Raw genomic sequence first — 20,410 nt, forward strand, 5'->3', positions numbered from 1 at the left:
GCACTATGGGTTGGGAGCAAAGGGTAGGGCCAGGGTAGGGGGAATCTTACTTCCTGCATAGAACTTGACCCTGAGTGGAGTGTCACGTAAGGAGCTGGGGGAGGCCACCTGAAACCATGGCAGCCCCTGGGAATCTCTCAAGTAGCAATTCAGATTTATGGGGTACACAATGGTGAGTGGGTATCCTCATGCATAGGGGGCATTGGATTCGTACCTGCAGGTGCTCTGGCCACACATTCACCCCTTTTCTTTTCCTTTCTTTAAATTGAAAAACTGTGATTTACAAAGTTCTTAGTAGTTGGGTTTTAGGCATATATGTTTTTTGGTTTTGTTTTTTTTTTTTTTTTTTGCTTTTTGGGTCACACCTGGCAATGTACAGGGGTTACTCCTGGCTCTGCACTCAGGCATCACCCCTGGCGGTGCTCAGGGGACCATACGGGATGCTGGGAATTGAACCTGGGTCAGCCACGTGCAAGGCAAATGCCCTAACCTCTGTGCTATCGCTCCAGCCCCTTAGGCGTATATGTTAACACCAATCCCACCACCAGTGTCAATTTCCCTCCACCGATGTTCCCATAATCCCTCCCCATCCAATCCCCGCCTTATCTCTGCCTGTCACCTTGACAGGCACATTACAAAGTTTCAGTGGTTGCAGCTTAGATCTCGTTTTCAGTTTCGTTGAGTCTGTGCCCTTCATCCCTTTACTAAGCAACAGCCGTGATGTGGCAGCAGTTTCCCCATGTTGATTCCTAAAACGGACTCACCAGTCAAGTCATTTCCCTGTAACAGGATTTTTCAATCCATTGGAGTCCAGCAAATAGAAGATGTATTTGAGATTTCATCGTCAAGATAACAGTTGTCATGAACTTTTCAATGTTTTAAGCTTATTGACCTGGAGTTATTTGATTTCACTATAATTCTGACTTCCCAAATTGGGTTAGGATTCTCACTTGGCCCTTCATGTGTCTGACAGGGAAGCAAGAGGCTTTGTTTAAAGAGGAATGCACATCTCTTAGCTCCCTGTCATCAGTTGTGTCTGTGAATTTCTATGACCGATGACTAGCAGAGCATTTCTCAAAGAACCAGGACTTCTGAGTGTTAAATTTCTTGGGTGGCATGTCCTCTAGACCAGAGCCATTGGTCTGCCTGCATAATATTCTGATCCAGATAATAACTCAGATAGTGCACAGGAAACCCACAGAAGGAGAGAGTGAGGGGTGAGGGGTGCAAGCCAGCTCTGTGCATGTGCACATGTGTGCTTACACATGCATTCATGGCAGGGGGGGTGGAATGGGGGAAGGGGGCATCTTCCTATTCAGGACATACCAGTAACAAAAGACCGAGTAACAAAACAGTTAGGGGTGAGGGGATGCTGGAGTTCCCGGATGGTTGAGATGAATAATACATTGGGAACAAACACAAGCATGATTTCTCTTCTAATCAGGATCATGAGGCATTTTACAAATTAACCACTTTCCTGAGACACTTACCATATTGAGTGGCTCTAGGTAGAGCCATCAGGGAGGACTCGGCCATCTGCATTTAGAAAATTGTCTATACATTTATTAAAGTGAAATTCACCCATTAATTAGCACCATTCTCCCTGAAGACTCTCATTAGCACATTGAGCTAATTACTGAAACTACAGAGCCAAGGTTGGGTTTTCTATTTTTTTTACAGCAAAATTTGTTTCTGCCTTACCTTTATAGAATTTAAGAATATAAAATGGCAGAGTCAGAATAACCTTTAGCTGCACGGATTGAATTAACTTCCCGGCTACTTTTCATGCTGGCTGTCTTTTCCTTCTCTGTGGGAGGCATCCGCAGCTGCTATTTCAGCAAGAAATACTTTCAGTATGAGCAGCCCACATGTCTGGCCAAAACCATAGTCTTTTAATACTCAGCTGCTGGCCTAGGGTATTGGGAAATCAGTTTGGAATGATCCACAAGATCAGTATCTGTTTAGCTGCACTCTAATATATTTATTTTCTCTTTCCCCCACGTTTATTTGGCTCCTATGTGTTCTTTTTCATTTAGCAGAGGTTCCATTTCAAATGGTTCCTACATATTAAAAAAAATCAAATGGTAAAATATATATTTTAAAGACTTTCAATGCAAGTATCTTTAATGCCCTAGGGGGTGAGGTTAGAAAGGGCTGGGTTCTGGGTTCACTTTTGATGGGGTGGAGTGTTGGGAAGACTGGGAGGGATGCAGTAGGAACCTAATGCCCAAAGAAGGTACTATGAACTTAGAGGTTGCAGGTGTTTTCAGTGGACATTTTTTCCATTTTCTTTTTTTTCTTTTTTGGTTTTTGGGCCACACTCGGCTATACTAAGGACTTACTCTTGGCTCTGCGTTCAGGGGTCACTCCTGGCAGGACTTCGGGGACCATATGGGATGCCAGAATTGGCATTGACCAACCTGGATTGACTTCATGGAAGGCAAGTGTCCTACCCACTCTACTATTGCTCCAGCCCTTAAATATTTTTTTTGCTATAACCTCTTTTACATAAATAAAGTGTTGAAGTCCCTCATGGTTATAAATTCTTTAAACAGGAAAGAAAAAAAGCAGAACAGAATGTTGTATGACTCAAAATACTGCTCTTACTTAAAATCCTCTGCATTTAGCCAAGAACTGGAGGGAAAATAGGAAAAAGAAAATATACCAATTCATCCAAGTAGAAATGTGATTTTCTCTTTTTTGTCTTTGCAATATGTTCCATATATACTAGATTCCAGGGGAGATCCTGAGTATGTGGGGGTGAATAAATAAAGCCCACTCCCCAGGGTAACCACAGCCTACACCCCCAAACATGCAAAGGTTACATGCCCAGAAGGGGTTTTGCAGATATGACTAAACTGAGGATCTCAGTTAAGGAGATTACCCTGAATTCTCCCTGCATGTCTGAATGTAAGTGTAAGTTTCCCTGTTAGAGGGGAATGAGAAGATCAGAGTCAATCATGGAATGCTCTGACAGAGCCGAGGTTAGAATGATAAAACAAAGGGTCACAAGAAAGGCAGGAAAAGACTCCATCAGTCACCATAAGCAACCAGCTTGTTTTACATTTGACTTTCACCCAGTGAAACTGATTCCTGCCTTGGGTCTCTAGTGTTATAACTCACTGCATCTGGGTTGTTTGAAACCACATGTGCTCATAGCAACAGTCAAAGGAAAATAGTGGGTCATCGACATTATCAGTAGGTTCTCTCAAACTGTGGCTTGAAGCAAAGAGACTTACAGCTGACCCAGGTCCTCGAGCAGGGAAGTTTTACCCAGTATGGACCATCATTCTCCTTCCTCCTTGATGTTGGAGCAGAACCAGGTTGGCGGAGGGCATTATTGAGATGATGGCTGGATGCTGAAGGCCTGTGTGTCTGCTAAGACTGAAAAGGCACTTGGAACTCAACTTTCTTGCCTGCCCAGACTGGCTGACTGGGTGGGGTGTTCTGACATCCCCAACAGGAGCTGAACAGGAACAGAGCTTGGGGCAGGAGTGATTGAGTTACCTGGCAGTGCCAAGGACTGTGGGCTTACGCCAGCAGGATTCAGTATGCTAAGTAAGCACACTTTATTGCCGCCAACACAGACCCACTCCAAGCCTCTATTTCTCCCTCTGTAAAAGGCAGAGATTTTTACAGTTCTTCCTGGGTCATTTGTGAAGGTGACATGAGGTCACATACATCCAATCTCTTATCCAGAGTAAGTAGTAAATATTTTCTTGGGCAATAGGTCCTTCCTCCACCTTCTGGGAACTTCCTTTGCAATGTTCTGCGGGGATCCTAGAAACACCTAAAGGTGCCATAGCTCATCACAATGGGCCACAGTGATGTCACACATCAGTGGGTTCATTCAGGATTTGACAACAGTTTCTGAGTGTTGCGGGGCTAGTGGTGAGAACCACAGACATGCCATTTGCTCCTTCCAGGTAGGCGTCTTCTTGGGAAAGACTGGCAGGGTGTTGTTTTAGTTTGGTTTTGGTACCGCACCTGGGGGTGCTCAAAGCTTATGAGATCACTGTTGGTGTGGCTTGGGGAACTGGGATAATATTTGAGTTCTTAGGAAAGTCTGTTTCTCTCTCTCTCTGATTAAAACAAGCTTTATAATAATTGAGATGACAGTTATAATAGTGTTTGGTTTATGTTGTTGGTGTTCAAATTAATGCCACAGCAGAGGCAAGCCCTGGGAAACCTGGTATTTTCATGAACAGCTACTACTCCATACTCTATACACATAGTGGCAGTCCACTGCATACCTGAAGGAACTCTGGTCACCTCTCAGCAACACCAGATAGACCTGTAATCTCCACATAGACACATCACTTCAGGACCAGGCTTTTGAGCCCTACCTAGACAGAAATTCTGAGGTCATTCTCCATGGTGAGAAAGGCAGGACACCAAGGAAGTACAGACATCCAGGCAGCCTAGAGGAGGAGAAGCTTCTAGAAGACTCTTTTGGTCTACCTTGCTCTAGTCGTTGCCTTTCAGTAAATGCTGGCTGCTCAACATTGACAGCTTTTGACTCAAGTTTCCCAGAGCTGGATCTCAGAAAACTTTTTTTTTCTAATTGACACAGTTATATCATTTATAAGTTACCATCTTTCGCACTTATTCAGGGAAAATTTATCAAGCAATCCAAACAGAGGATTGAAGATATAGTTCATTGGGTAGGGCACTTGACTTGACGCAGCTGGCCCAGGTTTGATCCCTGGCACCCCAATGGTTCCCTGAACCTGCCAGGAGTGATTGTAAGTGCAGAGCCAGGAGTAAGCCCTGAACACAGTTAGGTGTGGCGGGAAGAAAAAAACAAACACAAACACCTGACACACACACACAAAATCCAAAACACTTGATAACTGATTCTCTGTAGTTCTTTAACTTTGTTAGGTTCTCCTAATGAAAAATTTCTTTTTCTATTTATTGAGGGGGAGTTCCAAGGTGGGGCTCAGGAGGCCTCGGTCCATCCAGTGGTTCTCACCAACCAGGCTTGCTGTGCTGGGGATGTAGCCCTGTGATTGGACCCTCGGGTCACTCCAAGGGGCCTGTAGGGTCACACCTTGAGGGACTTGGGCACCTTCAGGGCTCTACTCGGCAGTGCCCGGGGACCATTTGGTGCTGGAATTGAGTAAGGGTGAGGAACATGCATCCTAACCACTTATCTTCCAGTCCTCTCTTAAAACAAGGTTTACAACCTATTATAATGCCACTTCATTGCCATAACTACTGTGAATTTACTTCTTCACTTGGCAACATGGGTGAGCAGCCACTGTGTGCTGGAGGCTGGGCACCTGGGGAGAGTGATTTTCTCTGCTTTCAGGGGGTGGATCAAAGACCGCGCATAGCAGCCACAGGATTTACAGGCCAGGGACCCAGCATCAGTCAGAAACCCAGGCTCTGTTCTGTGAGGTCAAAGGCAGAAAAGGAAGGCCAAAGTAAGTCCAATTCTATAGGCATATCAGAGTCAGGAGATCAAACTAGAGACACCTGGTTCGTGAAGGAGGCAGGAAGATTCTATCTTTTTAATTTTGAAAAATTCAAATATAGAATGAAACCAGTGATTCTCATGAACCCATAACATCAGTTAGCAATAGTCTGCCTTTCTTGTTTCATATACATACACATGGTGAGCCAGCCATGTTCCTCCTGCCTGATTACAATAATCAAATGTGTAGACACTGAAAGCTAGGCACCTCGGTAGGGCAATTTTGATAAATGAGACAACCTATGACTATACTTCATCAAAAATAAGAACATTTCTCTTCTCAAATAGGGCTTCTTCATATTCTTTCTCAGCTAGTCTCCAGCCCCATCAGAGTAACTCATATATATATATATATATTTTATTACATAGAAATATTTCTCCTGTTCTTACTCATGTTAGTGGACTCATGCCGTATGTTTTTGCATAGGACTTCCCAATCTAACAGCTTCTGTGATATCTAGCTATGTTGATCCTGATGTCAGTGGCATATCTTTTTGGTTGCTTATTCTGTTTTTTGGGTCTGAAAAAATAGTGCAGGCTGAAAGCACTTGTCTTATATGCAGCTGCCCTGGGTTTGATTCTGGGCACCACCAGAAATGACCGTGAGCACAAAACCAGGAGTAAGTCTGTAAAAGGTGAAGATTTGTGTGGTGTGGTCCAAACTCTCCTTTCCCAAACAAAAATATAAGAATGTTCTGTTGTTGTTGTTCCTCTTTGGCTGAACCGGTTGTGCTCAAGACTTACTTCTGGCTATATGCTCAGGCATTACTCCTGGCAGTACTTAGGGAACCGTTTACAGCAGGGATGGAAACAGGAAATGTACAAAGCAAGCTCCCTTACCCCTGTACATCCCAAGAATAAAAAATCATCTCTGTCTTCTCTTTGAACTGCTCTCATGGACTCACAGAGGCGGATAACACAAAGGCAAGACTCTGCCCTCTGGGAGCTCAGTTCTCCTTTATAAGTAAAAGGCACTTTCCTTACAGTGACTCATCACAATGAAGGTATGATGACAGGTACTGGCACCTCCCCAGCAACCAGTCCCTTTCTCTTCCTCAGAGAATCCCCACTTGCCCAGTCAGTGGCATGCTTGGTCTCGATGGTTCACTTGAGGTTACAACCAAACCAATCTCTGTCATTGCTTCATCTAAGGTTGGGCCTGTGGCTTCACTCACTGCAGAGGTGGATAGTGACTATTGCTCTGGGGAAAGAAGAGGGAGAGAGAGAGGGAGGGGATCAGAGAGAGAGAGAGTGCGAGAGAGAGAGAGAGAGAGAGAGAGAGAGAGAGAGAGAGACAGACAGACAGACAGACAGACAGACAGAGACAAACAGACAGAGACAGAGACAGAGACAGAGATCCTTTGAAGCCCTCCTGTACTTTGGGCCTTTACATTGTTATAAATGGTTGAGTTCATCAAAGGCATACAAGCCTCCTACCAAGGAGAACCGAAGAGGCTGGCAGTCCTTAATGACGTCACCAACCAACCAAACAGCCTTTGCTGCCACCTCCTGACTTGTTTTTCAGGAAACCGCCCAGTCCTGCTGCTCTGAGGAACATTTAGCAAAGCTCTTTGTAGCCAAAGGCAAATATAGGCCAAGCACACAGAATGCTTTTGAACCTCATGACTAAAAAAATGTCCTCCATGCACTGGAAAGACAGTTCTGGGCCACTTAACCCTCACACCATCTGTGTTTCAGTTACAAAGAGAACAGAGCAAAGGGCTCCAAAGGGCTCTAGGACTTGGAGAGGTCAGGAAAAACAGGCAGTTGGCCAAGGAGGAAAGGTATTTCAGGTTTGGATTTAAGAAATAGCCACACCAGGAACTCGAGAGAGCATAGCAGGTAAAGCACTTGCCTTGCAAATGGCTGGCCTAGGTTTGAATTCTAGTGTCACATAGGGTCCCCAGAACACTGCCAGGAGTAAGCCCTGACTACTGGGTGTGGCCCCTAAAACAAAACAAAAAAAATGAGAGAGAGAAGAGAGAGAGGAAAGAGAGAGAGACGAGAGAGAGAAGGAAGGAAGGAAGGAAGGAAGGAAGGAAGGAAGGAAGGAAGGAAGGAAGGAAGGAAGGAAGGAAGGAAGGAAGGAAGAAGGAAGGGAGGGAGGGAGGGAGGGAGGGAGGGAGGGAGGGAGGGAGGGAGGGAAAGGAAGAAAAAGAAAAAAGAAAGAAAGAAAGAAAGAAAGAAAGAAAAAGAAAGAAGATAACAGAAAAGAAGAAAAGAAAAGAAAAGAAAAGAAAAGAAAAGAAAAGAAAAGAAAAGAAAAGAAAAGAAAAGAAAAGAAAAGAAAAGAAAAGAAAAGAAAAAAGAAAAGAAAAAGCCGCATGAGGGGCTGGAGCGATAGCACAGCGGGTAGGGCGTTTGCCTTGCACGCAGTGGACCCGAGTTCGAATCGTTCGAATCCCAGCATCCCATGTGATCCCCTGAGCACCGCCGGGGGTGATTCCTGAGTGCAGAGTCAGGAGTAACCCCTGTGCATCGCCAGGTGTGACCCAAAAAGCAAAAAAAAAAAAAAAAAAAGAAAAAGAAAAAGCCGCATGAATCCCTAAAACAGAGCTTTGTGCTTTGGGCTGATGCTGGCTGTCTTGCCACCGAGTCTCAGCTCCTCACAGGATGCAAGAAAGGAGTCCTTATTTATAGTGAAGAAACTCCAATTTTTTTCTTGTTTTTAAATTTTTAATAATTAACAATACTTTATACTTCTCGTGTATACATTATCCAACACCACACCTATCACCAGAGAGCCTACTTCCCTCCACCAGTGTCCCACGGGCCCCTTCCACCCAATTCTCTTCCATATAAGCTCAGTTCTATAGAGAAAATCCTCAGTTCCAATGACTATGGCCATATGTGGTTTCCTTACTAAGAAGAAAAAAATTCTCTGGTAAGCACCAGAACAAGACACACCAGGTTCCAGAAACATTTAAGATTGTCCTCTTGATATCTGAAAGCAAAATTTCAAATGAGTATTTGATGCTAGCCAGGTTTTTTGGTTTGTGTCTGGAAGCTTCCATTCCACATGGTTATTAAAGACACAGCCTCTGAGTCTCTGCATACCTGGGTTGCTGCTGATCCCAGCATCCTTTCTCAGTGTTCCCTTCCCTGTCTGCAAATGGGTCACAGCTTTACCAGGGAAATTAGTCCCCATGGCCTGAAGGCACTCAGGTGGAGCCTAGGACAGCTCTTGTCCCCAGCTGACATCTAAGATCACTGACCTTGTACTCCATGTACTACAACAAATACAATCACTCCCTATGCATGATATAGCACAAAAACACCTGGGAAGCACCACTCAAAAAACTATAAATACTAGTGAATTCTCAGTCTTCAACTGTGCTTGCAGTTTGAGAGAGTCACATGACACAGCTCTGGCCATGGACCTTAAGCTCAGTGGCACTGAGTAGAGTAGCTGTGACAGAGACCTCGGACTCCTGTGGTCTGCCCCTTCCATAAAGCTTTCTGTGTTCTGATGCTGAAGATGTTGTAAGACTTTGAGAACAAACGACATATACTCAGGACAACAGAGAACGTGACTCTCTTTTACTACACCATTGCTATACTGGGCCACACAACTCAACACTCCTAAGCCTTGGGTCACACAGACTCTTGTTATGTTTAAGATGTTACTGTCAGCTCTTCTCCAACACTATTTTCAAGAGGAAATCACTGGTGACCCTGGTAGGGGTTATTAGTTGCAGAGAATGGAGAAAACAAAAAGAAAAGGAATTTAGTGAGAGTCTTTGGTGGGCCTGAACCTCAGACTCCAGAGTGACAGAACATGAAATGGGGCCCTTTTCAAGTTATCTGGGGGTGCGGGGGGGGGGGGGAGTTAGCAATGTCACCGCCAGATGCTAGCACATTCGGCCCTGTTGTCTCCCAAAGGAATCAGTTTCTCGGCCTGCACATGGCTTGCACCTTTCTGGTGTGTTCATTATTTGGGGTGCCATAGCAAACTACCCCCAACAGATGGCAGGAGCTTAAGTAACAAACTTTCCTTCTCATATTTCAGACCCAGCTGCTAGCAGGGAAGGGTTCTCTTGAAGTTTCTCCTGGCAGCTTGCAGACAGTCACCTTCCCACAGGTTATTCCATCTTTGTCAGTGCATCCCCCTCAACTTCCTTTTATAAGGAAAGGACATTAGTCCCTGTGCACTCAGGGCCCATAATTTCATTGTTTTATCTCTTCCTTGCTTTTCCCATAGTCATCTTTTAAATGTGCTTATTTGGGCACTGTGACTTACTGCAGTGTTAATCTGAACGTTTCAGAGGTACCATATTGCTACACCACAGTCTCCACCAGAGAATCAGCATCCTTCCTCCATTGTCTCTGATTTTGCTCATATTCCTGACTCCCCCACTTGGCAAACTCACTTCTGTGGGTACACTTGGGGTTTGTTAGCATTGGCAACTGTTATGATTTTACATTGTCTTGATACACCACATGGGTGAGATCATTTGCTGTTTGTTCCTTGACTCATTTTGTTCAGCATCATACTTTCCAGTTCCATCTTGGTTGTAGGAACAATCTGCACGACTTTATCTTCTCTTTATAGGTGAGTAGTTTTCCAAGTGGAATATAATCCACAATTGCTTTATCCACTCATTTGTTGTTGGGCACTTGGGTTGTTTTCTGATCTTAGCCACTGTGAGTTGCAATGAACAAATTTATTTATTTATTTTGGGGGGGGTCACACTTGGCAATGCACAGGGGTTACTCCTGGCTCTGCACTCAGGAATTACTCCTGGCAGTGCTTAGGGGACCATATGGGATGCTGGGACTTGAACCTGGGTTGGCTGCGTGCAAGGCAAACACCCTACCTACTGTGCTATCGCTCCAGCCCCACAAATTTATCTTTGAATTGTTTTTGTGCTCTTGGGGTAGATGCTAAGTACAAGAATTGCTGGTTATTATGAAATCCTATTGTTAATTTTGAGAACTCTTCAAAATCTTTTCCATAGAGGCTGAATCCCCAACCAACTGGGGATGAGGATTCTTCCAGCATTGGTAGCTTTCAATTTGAGTGGATATATTGATATATTTCATTCTCTTTGGTGATTTACTTATGTTAAACCACACTTGAATCCCCAGAATGAATCACACGCTATCTCGGTGTATTATCATTTGGTACATTGTTAGATTCCATTTCTTAAGGTTTAATTGATGATCTTTGCATTGATACTCATGATACTCATTGATACTCAGGGATAACCATCTATACTTTTATATTTTAGTAATAGTTCTATTTGCTTTTGGTATGAGCATAATCATGGCTTGATAGATGCTATTGCTAAGGATTCTGTTTCTTCAATATTTTGGAAGAGTAAAATTTTAGGCACTATCCTTCTTAAGGGTTAGGTGGAGCTCATAAGTCAATCCATCCAGGCCTAGACTTTTAGTCTTGGTTAGATTTTTGTTTTATTTTGTTCTGATCAGTGCTCAGGGCTTACTCCTAGCTCTTACTCAGAGATGACTCCTAAAGAGGATTGGGGACCATATGTGTGGGGCCAAAGATAGAACTCAAGTTGGCTTCACGCAAGGCAATCATCCTACCCACAGACTCTCTCTCTCCACCTCTCTCCCTCTTGGAGGATATTTTAAATGAGTTTTTGTATCATTACTTGTGGTATATTCATGTGTTCTATTTATTCATGATTACATTGCGGAGGTTGTATAAGTCAAAGAATTCATTTATTCAAGATTTTCCAGCTTAGAGGCATAAAATTTATAGCAACCTCTTATGATCTTTTGTATTTCTATGTTGATCTATTTTGATTTTTTCACTTTCATCTCTTACCTGTTTTATTTGGGTTTTCTCTATTCTTTTCTTCATGAATCTAGTTAAATGTTGTCTATTGTATTTATTATTCTTCAAGAAAGGAAAAACAGCTTCTAATTAACACTGAACTTTTTCAAAATTGTTTTTGTTTTCTACACCATTGAATTATGCTTAATAATTAGTTAATAATTTCTTCCTTCTACTAAATATTTCTTCTAAATATTTACTTCCTTCTACTTATTTTTGGTTCATTTATTCTTTTTTTTTCTGTTTCTCAAGTGGTGAAGTGAGGTAGTTGATTTGAGCCTTTTCTCTGTTATAAGCTTGTACTGTTCTGAACTTCCCAGCCCCAAGTTCTGCCTTTGCAGTGTCCCATAGGTTCTGATAGTTTGTGTCTTCTCATTCATTTTGAACAATCAATTTATTCTTTGATTTTATCTTTTATATAAAAAATTGAATCACCAAGAGACACAGTTACAAGGTTGTTTCTCTGATTTCATCTTTGATCCTACAAAGTTACTTAGCAATATGTTGTTCAGTTTCAAGTGTTGGAACTTTATGCCACTTTCTTTTTATGGTTAATTTCTAGCATTATGGCACCATGATGTGAAAAGATGCTTGACTCCTCTTTGTGTGAGTTAATGGATACTGGAATTATGCCCCATAACATGGTCTATCCTGAAGAATGTTTCATGTGTACTGGAGAAGAATGTGCATTCAGCTTTTGAGAGGTGGGGTTTTCTTACATGTCTATTAATCCCAGTTATTCCAGTTCTTTATTTAGGGCTATTGTTTCTTATTGATATTCTATCTGGCTGATGATTTAAATGATGAAAATAGTATGAAAACACTATTGTGTTGCCATTGACTTATCTCTTTAGGTCTATTAGCAGTTGTTATGCAAGCCTTGTTTATATAACCTCCCTAAAGGCATTCACTGTATCACTGTCATCCCATTGTTAATCAATTTGCTCAAGCAGGCTCCAGTAATGTCTCCATTCGTTCCCAGCCCTGAGATTTTAGCAGCCTCTCCTTACTCGACATTCCAAATGGAGCCATATTGGCATTAACACCAAAATAGTCAAACTTGGAGGCCTTAGCCTCCAACCTGGAAAAAGAAGAGGATTTGTAACAAAAGTCAGTCCATTATGCTCTGGAATGGTTATAATTCACCACTGTTATTTCCCTATTATGTTTCCTTATACTTCACATATTCCACATATAAGTGAGGTGATTCATTATTTGTCCCTGTCTCTTTGATTCACTTTGCTCAACCTGACAACTTCAAGACTTCATCTTTTCTTACCGGTGAGTGGTATTCCATTGTGTGTGTGAATGATTTCTTTATTCATTTATCTGTTTCATAGTACCTGCTTTGTTTACAGATCTTCACTGCTGTGAATTGCTTTTTAAGAAATATGAGGAGTACAAATATCCTTTTGAATTAATGTTTCTGTTCTTGTGGTAGATGACAAAAGGTGGAATATCTAGGTCATATGGGAGGTCTATTCTTAATTTTTATTTTAGAAGTCCCCATATTCTTTTGTATAGAGACTGAACTAGACCACACTCTTACCAACAGTAGATAAAAGTTCCTTAGTTCCTTTTCCCATGACATCTTTGTCAGCAATGGTTGCTTCCAGTCTTTTTGATATATGTAATTCTGTCTTATTGATTTGCTTTCCGTGATGGTAAGTGCTGAAAACACTTTTGCACATACCCATTAAAGGGCTTCCATTCTATGACCTGATTTTATAACCTCTTTAACAGTATTATCACCAAAAAATTTGGAGTTAAGATTCAATCTGTAAATTTGGGAGGTAACAGAATCCCTGTCACTTTGCTAACCACCAAGTCCATGCCTCAGGAGGGCTCATCTGATTGCCTTTTCACTTTATCATTAATGCTGCAAGAACTGTCCTCCAATAATCATAGGAAATGCAGCAAATTTACACCTATAAAAATCTTTGCAATTCATATATATATATATATATATATTTTGTACTTTAATTGAGTCTAAAGGAATTCATAGGCTAGAGATATAGCTCAATGGTAGAACACGAGCATTGCAGGCTTGAACCCTGAATTCTATATTCAATAGTAATGAAAAAGTTCTTATCTTTCTAGTGGCCATGTGCTAATTTTGTAGTAAATAACTCTTCAAACGACTTTAAAAGAATATTGAGGGGAAAATAAATCTAAACATTTTTCAGAAATGATTCAGGTTTGATGTAAACAATTGAATAAGGAATTTGTTTTTAGGGGTCTGGAGCTATAATACAGCCTTGTATTTGCCTTGCAGGCAGCTGACCCGGCTTCAATTTCCGGTATCTTATATGGTCCCCCAAGCACCGCCAGGAGTAATTCCTGAGTGCAGAGCTAGGAGTAACTCCTGAGTATCACTAGGTATGACCCAAAAAGGAAAAAAAAAAAGAATTTTTAGAAAAATTCAGCTTCTCCTCATAGTTGGATATTAGAATCCTATTTTCAATCTTCATCTTTTTTTCTTCAGAAAATTAAATCCTGTTGTTTTTGAACCTATATGTCAAACCCATCTCCATATCAGTCAAGAAAGACAAAGTGACTCAACATAGCAATGCAAATAGCTGTCGACATAATTCATCACTGACAGAATATATATGTTCACATGTTTATAGACAAAATTAATAACCACTTAGGATGCAAACTTAGTAATTTAGAAAGAACTAATCATCTTTAATCCAATATTAAAGATATCAGATTATTATATCATATAATGCAACTGTGAAAAACAGAAGTGTCATAAAGATAAAATTCATTGCAGTAACTTACAATCAAGAAAAAAGGCACCAGGTACAATCAAAATTTCTGACATTAATAAATAATTCTGTACTCAAAGACTAACATGATGTACAAAATAATATTTATAAATAAGTGATTCAACAAGGAATGGGATCCAAAGATTAATGTTGTCATTACATTTTTACTATTCTAATAGTATTAACTGTATTTAAAATTTTATGTGTACACTTCATATATATCCTACATCATATGCAAGTAACAGTTTGTCTATAATTCTATTTCTGACATTTGTAAACATTGCTTTTCTCCAATGTCAAGAATTAAACATGTTTATATTCTCCAACTATACAATTTTATGCAACATTTAACATACTTCTTTTCATTCCCTTCCCAAGTATATCAAGGTATGTTGAAATAATCTAAAAGTTTTGGTTTATGCCATTATTTTTATGTGGTGATTCTATTTTAAGAACTTTAAACTGTATTAATGTTGGCAAGTCTTATGATTTAAAGTGATTTTTAAAGATAATTGTAGAGTGATTATCATGATCTATCCCTTGGTTTGGGGGTTTTTCTTTGCTTTTTTGGGTCACACCTGGTGATGCACAGGGGTTACTTTTGGCTCTGCACTCAGGAATCACCCCTGACAGTGCTCAGGGGACCATATGGGATGCTGGTTGTCCGAGTTGTCCTCGTGCAAGGCAAACGCCCTACCCGCTGTGCTATTGCTCCAGCCCTCTATCACTGTTTTTATCCTTCTTTTTTCTGAATTCTTTGTTTTGGTGCATTTTCCTTAACTCTCCTCGAGAATTTTTAATCTCTACTTCTGTCTCTGTCTCTCTGTCTCTCTGTATTTCTTTCTTATACACACATCCTGTTGCTCATCGATTTGTTCCAGCGGTCACCAGTAACATCTCTCATTGAGAGACTTATTGTTACTGTTTTAGGCATATCCAATACGCACGGGTAGATTGCCAGGCTCTGCTGCGTGGGCTCCATACTCTCGGTAGCTTGCTGGGCTCTCCAAGAGGGGCAGAGGAATCGAACTCCGGTCAGCTGTGTAAAAGGCTAATGCCCAACTGCTGTGCTATTGCTCCAGCCCTTCATACACACACACATATATATATTAATTTTTTTTTAAAGGGAAAGAGTCAGGTTGCATCATGACCACACAATTTACATTCCCAGATTGGGTGGCTATAAACTCAAGCTCAAGTTCTTTTATCTCAAGTCTCATAATATATTATTTTACTCTGTATTAGCGTTAGATATGACCATAAGAACTCTGATTCTTTTTTCTCTGAGGATAAGTCCTTGAGAATGTGGGTAGTTTCTGTCACCCTTCTCCCCTCTTGAAGCTTATAAATTATTCTACATGACCCTAAGATTGAGAAATGTAATCACACTATACTTAAGTGTTGTTTTGATTATCTCTGCTTGAGTGTCATGATGTGTAGAAAGCAATAATGCTAAGTACTTTCAAACAATCATATTCTACACCCAGCAAGGTTATCACTCAGTTTTGAAAGAGTGATAGGGAGCTTGATAAACTATCAGCTCGCAGGACTTATAGTCACTAAACCAGTTCTGAAGAAGTGTAAAAGGAACTTCTGTAAAAATTAAAGGAAAATTACTTGGCAGTACCAAGATATATAAAAAGCATATAAAGTGAGAGAGGAGAGCTATAATGCAAGCTCTTAAACAAATTTGGGGTTTACATGCTTTTAATTTAAAACTGAAGCCTAAGTATATGAGCTTAGAAACACAGATGTAAACCTCATGGTAACCTCAAAAGAAAAACACAAGAAAAAATAGACAAGAACAGGCAAGTGGAACCCAATCACTCCACAAAGACAAATATCAGAGCCTAAATCACAGTACAACAGGTAGGGCACTTGCCTTCCATGCAGCCAAACTGATGAAATGCTTGACAGTCCATATGGTTCCCCAAACTCCACCAGGAGTAATCTCTGAGTGCAAAGCCAAGAGTAAACGCTGAGCACTACTAGGTGTGGTCACCCAAAACAAAACAAACAAATAAAGGACAAATATTTAAGTACAAGAGGACAGAATAAAATAAATTCAACACTACCCTGGCAAACTGCCATCATACCTAGAATCCACACAGAAAAGTGGCAATACATGCTTTCATTTTAATTATATCAGTAAAACATTAATGGGCAAGACTCACACATCACAAGTTACAGCCTGGCTCAAAGGATCACAGAACAAAATCCACTATTCAGCTGTCTACAGAAGAAACTCCTGTTAGGTGTAAGGTGGAAACCATGCAGCCTGGCAAAGGGTGGCCTACAAATAAAGATACTGTGATACTTACTTCAGATAAAATAGCCCTCAAGATTTTTTTTTAAATGGGCTGAAGTAAATGAGTAGGGCACTTCCCTTATACACACCTAATGCCTGAGCACTGCCAGGAGTGATCCTTGAGCACAGAGTCAGGAATAAGCAGTGATCACTGCTAGGTGTGATCCCAAAACCACTACCACCACAACAAAAATGTAGAGAGGCCAGAGAGATAGCACATTGGGTAAGGTGCTTGACTTGCAAGTGGCTGATCTGGGTTCGATCACCAGTATCCCACATGGTCCCCTCAAAACTGTCAGGAGTGAATCCTGAGCACAGAGCCAGAAGTAAGCACTAAGCATGGTTGGGTATGACCCAAAACCTAAAAAAAAAAATGTAGAGAGCCACAAATATGGATATTATATAATGATTAAGGGGAAAATTATATAGCGGATTTAACATGCATTAAATATATACGCGCCCCAGAAGAAGAGAAACAGCAACAACAACACAAGGGGAGAAGGAAACTTTAGCAAACTTTCTCACCAATGCCCAGATTGACTGGTAGAAAATAAGGAAACAACATGATTAAGTGAAGAGTGGAGGGGTGGGGAGGGGTGGGCAGAGAGAGAGTACATAGTGCAGAGGGTAGGTGCTTGTCTTGAATGTAGCCAACCTGGATTCTATCCCTTGCCCCGAAAATAAGCTCCACCAGGAGTGTTCCTGACCTCAGACCCCAGAGTAAGCCCTAAGCACCACCAGGTGTGGCCCCAAAACAAAACAAAGCAAAACAAAAAAGGAATTGACCATATGGGCTTTAAAATCTTTTGCAGGACTCTCTGTGCCCTCAAATATACATTCTTCATGAGAATAGACAAAACATTCCAGAGTTGTGTCAAGCCAGCAAACCACTGCATCATCTTCCTTCAGTTATGGTCTTAGGTCATCATAATTCACAGACTTCCACAATCTGGATGATGGTGACATGATTTTGTCAACATAACAAGCAAAATTAGATTGTTATGTTGAAGTTTTAAAACTTGAATCTGAACTTGACCAATGGAGACAAAGTGCTAAAACATCCAAAGCACAAGCATTAAATAGCCCTAATCAAAATGAACTTTTTAGGGCTAGAGAAATAGTACAGCAGTGAAGGCACTTGCCTTGCATGTAGCAGACCTAAGTTTGATCCCTTGAGCCTCATAGAGTCCCCTGAGGCTGCCAGGAGTGATCCCTAAGTGCAGAGCCATGAGTAGCCTGAACACCACTGGATATATCCCTTTCCTGCTTAAAAAACAACTGTTAAGAAACTTAGACCAAAGCACAGTCAGGAAATTGATAACCATCAACATGGAATGTCAGCATGGCATAAGCCACATCAATAGAAATTAACAGAAATGAGCCATCAACATCAAGAAGAACTCAGAATCCATGAAGAAAGAACTAAAGAACTGGAACATTCTTACAAGAAGGTGGCTCAGGAAGTGGTTACTGATGCCTCTAAAATTTATGAGATGCAAAAGAAGATTCGTGCTTGGGTCCAGAGAAATAGAACAGCAGTTGAGGCACTTACCTTACATGAAGAAGACCCAGATTCAATTCCTGGCAATTTATTTGGCCCCCTAATCCGTACCAAGAGTGATCCCTAAGCACAGACCCAGGAGGAGTAACCTCTGAGAATCAATGGGTGTTGACTCAAAAACTGAAGAATAACAAATGAACATTTCTTTGCATGTTCTATAAAAGGAAAAGTTAAAGTTTATTTTAAAAGTTGGAGAACTAGAAGATAAAATTTTAAAAAAATGTATATTTTTTAAAAAGACTGAACTGTTGAGGAAAAACAAGAACAACTACAGGTGTAAAACATGAATAATTGGAGAATGAGTAAGCTTGAAAGAGGAATGTAATACATTGCACTCATCTGCTGTGAAGCAGAGTGATAATGTGGCAGAAAGGAAATGACAACAAGGAAGAAGGAATAAGTTCTTCCTCACAGTTATACACAGAAGGTGTTTTCTGATTGCAGAAAGAACTGTGATGCTGAAACTGAAATCTTCAGACTCATAAAATCAGATAATCTTGCCAGAGGAAAAAAAAAATTGAAAAAACATGTAATCAAGCTTCAGCAAAGAGACCGTGTCATGTCAAAAAAAGGAACAGCCTCAGAGATAGCTGATAAAGTTTAATGACAAAGGTGATTCTCTTGGATCCTAAAAGAATTGTAGATGAACTCTAGAGTATAGAATGGGGGAGGGGGAGGGCAGCAATTGGGATGCAAAGCAATAGCTTGAGGTGAGAGCCTTCATGAAAAGACACACTGAGAAGGAGACTGACAAAGCAGCAAGATGAGTGAGCCCGTCATCAATCTATAAGCAGAAAATATATTCAAATGAAGAGACAAGCGACTTTGTAAACTCCAGTGACTCAGGGAACAGTAAAGTCGAGTGACACCTTCAGTGAGCAGTCAACCCTGGATGCTGTTATAAAACTAGAATGTGAGGCAACACGTCTGAATGCAAGGAAAGTTTAGATTGAAAGGAAAATCAAAACTCACCTAAACATTGCTGAAAGTGCATCTCCCTCAATGTCTAGAGGCACAGGAAAAATAAATGGGTGACGGACCGGAGCGAGTAGGGTTCTTGCCCAGCATGCAACTAACCTGGATTCAATCCCTGGCATCCCATATAGTCCCCTGATCTCACCAGGAGTGATCTTGAGTGCAAAGCCAAGAGTAAACCCTGAGCACTCCAGGTGTGCTCCCTCCCAATCAAACAAACCAATGGCTACCAGCAGGAACAAATAAATATCACACACTCAGTTTGCTTTGACACAGGGGTTCATTGGGGGCTGGAGCGATAGCACAGCGGGTAGGGCGTTTGCCTTGCACGCGGCACACCCAGGTTCGATTCCCAGCATCCCATATGGTCCCCTGAGCACTGCCAGGAGTAATTCCTGAGTGCAAAGCCAGGAGTAATCCCTGTGCATCGCGAGGTGTGACCCAAAAAGCAAAAAAAACAAAAGAAAAAGGGGGTTCGTTAAGAATATGTTGACTCAAAGCAAAGAGAGAGTAAGGTGGAAATCATCTGCCACATAGGTGGAAGGAGGGGGTGGAATGGGGGGTATATTAGGGTTCTTGGTGGTGGAGGGTGTGCACTGGTGAGGGGATGGGTGAGATTTAGACTGGAAAGCTTTGTAACTGTTCTCACGGTGATTCAATTAAAAAAATAATATGTTGATTCTTCTTCAAGGAAAGTGTTGGCTATGGAAGACAGAGATGCTAAACTAAGGAAGGAAGTATCCATATTAGAGGAGAAGCTTGTGGCATATGCTAAAGCCATGCAACATGCAAGTTACCAAGCAAGGTTGCCTTATTGCAAGAAGAGGCATGTCTGATCACCAAGCAGGGGAAACTACTGCGGCTCACCTGCTATCAGGAACAAGTAAAACAGTCTGAGTGATGGCTCTCCACCCACAGACAATACAAGAACATTTCCAGAAAGAGGTAAAAAGCCCTATATTCTGCTAGAACGTGAAGAGCCTGGGCAGCTCCTAGCCAATGGAAGAATAAGGGAGAAAAACCTGCAAGAAAAATCAGTATCATTACAGCAGAGTTTTGACGAGGCAGATGCTGCCTTGGACTCAGCATCTGGACTAACCAAAGAATTAAATTAAATCTGAAAGAAGAGCCAATTGAAGGACTTAAAAAAAAATCTACCTAAACCAATCTGAGCATCAACAAGAAAGGCTGATGAACTTAAATCACAGCCCCAGAAAGAAAAGTAGATAGTGTGCCCTACTGAGAAATCTTTTCACGGGGCATTTGCCAGAACATCGGCACCCATTAAGTGCTACAATGAATGAGAAGCATCTTGGGTCTCAAAAGGGAGGAAATTGAGAAGTTGATCGAGTGAAATAGAAGAGAACAACCAAAGTGGATGAGTCTAAAAGTCTAAAGACATCCCAAAGATAGCACTAAGACCAAGTCATTTCTCAGTACTTTTCCAGAACTTTCTTGGAACAGACTCCCATCCATCAATTCCACCACCAAAACTTTGTTAGCGGTCTGAAAC

Source organism: Sorex araneus, chromosome 1 (assembly GCF_027595985.1).
Source record: "Sorex araneus isolate mSorAra2 chromosome 1, mSorAra2.pri, whole genome shotgun sequence".
Classification (NCBI taxonomy): domain Eukaryota; kingdom Metazoa; phylum Chordata; class Mammalia; order Eulipotyphla; family Soricidae; genus Sorex; species Sorex araneus.